Source organism: Piliocolobus tephrosceles, chromosome 3, assembly GCF_002776525.5.
Source record: "Piliocolobus tephrosceles isolate RC106 chromosome 3, ASM277652v3, whole genome shotgun sequence".
NCBI lineage: Eukaryota > Metazoa > Chordata > Mammalia > Primates > Cercopithecidae > Piliocolobus > Piliocolobus tephrosceles.
This window is the reverse complement of record NC_045436.1, coordinates 31,491,491-31,495,369: the sequence shown is the minus strand read 5'-3', so window position 1 is coordinate 31,495,369 and position 3,879 is coordinate 31,491,491. Positions and strand designations below refer to the sequence as shown.

The 3,879-nt window shown below is 40.3% G+C and overlaps 1 pseudogene; it reads left to right on the top strand.

Moving 5' to 3' along the window:
- The first annotated feature begins 2,336 nt into the window (after positions 1-2,336).
- On the top strand, positions 2,337-3,257 carry LOC111552287 (annotated as a pseudogene).
- Positions 3,258-3,879: the final 622 nt, after the last annotated feature.

The following is a 3,879-nucleotide window of genomic DNA, read 5'->3' as shown; positions in this document are numbered from 1 at the left end:
AGGTTGGAAGAATGAGAGAGCCATTTTGTTTTCAATCCTGAGAATAAGGTTGGTGGCACTAGTAACCCAAAAATGACTTACTCATTTAAAACTTCACTCATGTTGATCCAATGTTGATCCAGATCATGTTTAATGGATCCCTGAATGTCACAAAAAAGCCAGAGCAGGTTGAATTTGAATCTACTTTTCCTTCAAAGTCAGTAAGAACTGGAATACAGAGTTCTCAAACAGGAATGGATTAATAGAATAATAAATTCACCAGGTAAATGACAAAGTGAAGCACAACTTCCTAAAACAAATATTTTTTAGGACTGAGAATTATTCCAGGATTTATAATCGCCAAACTTGCCCTGAAGAACAGAAATTATGTCTATCCTGTCACCTGAGATGACCCTAATCAAGGGGCATTTTTAGAAGAGTAAAAATCTAAAGTCACAAAGCTTATTGCATGAGAAATTGAAAGAGAAGTGAAGAGAAAAAGGTATAGCAAAAACAGACCTGAGTTTCAACCTTCAGATTTGTGCTATTAGTAATATTCTGCAATGCTAATACAGTGGTTGTTTGTTTGTATTTTTTTACAGAAAGCATTCATCTACCTTATGTTATTTAATCCTCACAACAGTCCTGTAAGTTATGTTCAGCAAGAACTAACTTGTAAAGGAGGAAACTGGCTTTCAGAAATGAAAATGGCTTGTGTAAATGATGGGGAAAGCCACAGTATATAGACAGTATGCCCCTTTGTATCACATTAGCTCCAACTGCCACAGAGGTTTTAGGCTGACTTCTCATCTAGAGCAATGGTTCCCAACATTTTTGGCACCAAGGATTACTTTTGTGGAAGACAATTTTTCTACAGTCTGGGGATGTGGCAGGGGGGATGGTTTGGGGATGATTCAAGTGCATTACATTTGTTGTGTACTTTGTTTCTTTGTTTCTATTATTATTACTATTATTATTATTGTTTCTATTATTATTATATATGTAATATATAATGAAATAATTATACAACTCACCGTAATATAGAATAAATGGAAGCCCTGAGCTTGTTTGCCTGGGGGTAATGGGAGACAGTGAAAGATCATCAAGCATTAGATTTTCATAAGGAACACACAACCTAGATCCCTCACATGCGCAATTCACAATAGGGTTTGCCCTCCTATGAGACTGTAATGCCACCCCTGATCTGACAGGAGGTAGAGCTCAAGTGGTAATGTGAGCAATGGGGAGTGGCTATAAATACAGATGAAGCTTCAGTGGATCACCTGCCACTCACCTCCTGCTGTGCAGCCTGGTTCCTAACAGCCATGGACTGGTACTGGTCCGTGGACCTGGGGTTGGGGTGTAAATGTGTGGTTCTGAACTTTTTTTCAGCAGATAAAAACACATGTAATAGTTGCAAGTGCAGTGTAAAAGGCCTAGAATCCTGTCTGTTGGGCCTTCCTTCCAATCCCAAACATGTTCTTCCCACCTGGGCAACGCTTGAAGCTATTCATTTGATTACATATAAATATAAAATTCTGGATTATAAACTCTGAAATGCTTATTTTATCTCCCTTCCCAACCCTGATGCATTTCTTTTGATTCCAATGGGCAAGAAATCAGACACCTTCCCTTTCTCTTCCCAAAAGGCATTTGTTTACATTAGGGAGATAGGGTTTCTCTTTGTCTTTCTGGAGAGGAGGGGGAGCTGTCCTGCTCCCATGTAACCTTCAGGGTTTCAGTTTTTGAGGTTCCCTTCCCATGGTGGAAAAAAACCCCTTTGCCCATACAGGCCTGTCCCTCTATGGCAATGTGATGAGAAAGGGAAAGAACTGCAAAGCGGAATTGATTGCTTTAAGTAGTAATAATCTGCCTTTGCCTAGAAATGAATACTAAGAATACAGATATTAAAAATGTGTTACAGATATCCTAGATAATGATGCAGATGCAGATATAGATATAAAAAATAGTAATGTATATTGTGATAATACCCTTTAGTCATAGTGTGTGAACATGTGAAATGTTTGGTTATTAAACTTTCCATCATGAGTATTTGAAAGTAGAATAGTGCATAGATAATAGCTCTAAAACCATGATGGTTCTTCAAAGGACTTGATCCACATATACGAGTTTTTGCACTGGAAGCCAAAGCTACTTGGTTGGGTCTATAGAGAGAAGCCCTTACCACCCAAGATAGCCTTGACAATGGGCTTGGGCGGCTCCTCGGCAGGCGGTGGTGGTGGCCGTAGTGGTTCCTCCTGGCCCTGTCAATGTGGGTGCCAGGCCCAGGGAGGATGGTGCCCTAGAACCCGGCCTTACTGGGGTAGGCGTGGGAGGGGACGGGGTGGGGACCGGCCATGTCGGAGGTGACTTGGAGTCTGCTGCAGCACTGGGGCACCAGTTTTAGGAGAGGCACCGACTTCGACTCTTGGGGCCAACTGGTGGAGGTGATAGACGGGTATCAGATATTCACAAGACATCTACAAAAAGAGGCCCAAGCTCAACACAATAATTCTGAATTTACAGAAGAACAAAAGAAAACCATAGACAAAATTGCAACATGCTTGGAATTGCGAAGTGCAACTTTACAGTCCACACAGTCTTAAGAAGAATTTAAACCGGAGGACCCGAAGAAGCTAGAACCAATCCTAAAGAATATTCTTACATATAATAAAGAATTCCCATTTGATGTTCAGCTTGTCCCATTAAGAAAAATTTTGGCACCTGGTGAAAAAGAGAATTTGGAATTTGAAGAAGATGAAGAAGAGGGTGGTGCTGGAGCAGGGTCTCCTGATTCTTTTCCTGCTAGAGTTCCCAGTACTTTATTACTAAGGTTGCCATCGGAATCAGGAATGACATTACTCACTATCAGAATTGAGAAAATTGGTTTGAAAGATGCTGGGCAGTGCATCGATCCCTATATTACAGTTAGTGTAAAGGATCTGAATGGCATAGACTTAACTCCTGTGCAAGATACTCCTGTGGCTTCAAGAAAAGAAGATACATATATTCATTTTAATGTGGACATTGAGCTCTAGAAACATGTTGAAAAATTAATCAAAGGTGCAGCTCTCTTCTTTGAATTCAAACACTACAAGCCTAAAAAAAGGTTTACCAGCACCAAGTGTTTTGCTTTCAGGGAGATGGATGAAATTAAACCTGAGTCAATTGTAATAGAACTATACAAGAAACCCGCTGACTTTAAAAGAAACAAATTGCAATCATTAACCAAGAAACTACTTTATCTTCATCTACATCAAACTTTGCACAAGGAATGATCCTGACATGATGAACCTGGAACTTCTGTGAATTTTACCACTCAGTAGAAACCATCATAGCTCTGTGTAGCATATTCAACCTTTAACAGGCAGGAAGCAAGCCATACCCAGACCAGTAGGCCGGAGGGAGTCCAGTGCAAAGCTGTACCACAGAATTCAAAGTCCAGCACATCACTGATGTATAGGACTCCTTTGGATACAGGTTTATTGTAGATTTTGAAACATGTTTTTACTTTTCTATTAATTGTGCAATTAATAGTCTATTTTCTAATTTACCACTACTCCTACCCTGCTTCCTGGAGCAATACTGTTGTGGGTAGGACGTGCTCATCTTCACACTTAATACAGCAATAAACATGTGCTAGAGTTTACACATCTGTTCACTTTTGCTCCAATATGCTCTTCTGACTTAACTTCAAGCTTTGGGTTGATGTGGTTAAGGTTGTGTCAAACTGCTTTGAGAGGAATTGGACCAGTTCGGAGGCCTAAGAAGGTCTCTTTGGATGTTTATAGGCAGCTCCTCTGAAGTGGCCTAAATTCACCCTGATGTGATAGTTTTTCTGCTTAGAAAGTGTGCCTTGGTCAGATCAGTATCCCATATGGGAGTGTTCCCTAGGTTGTA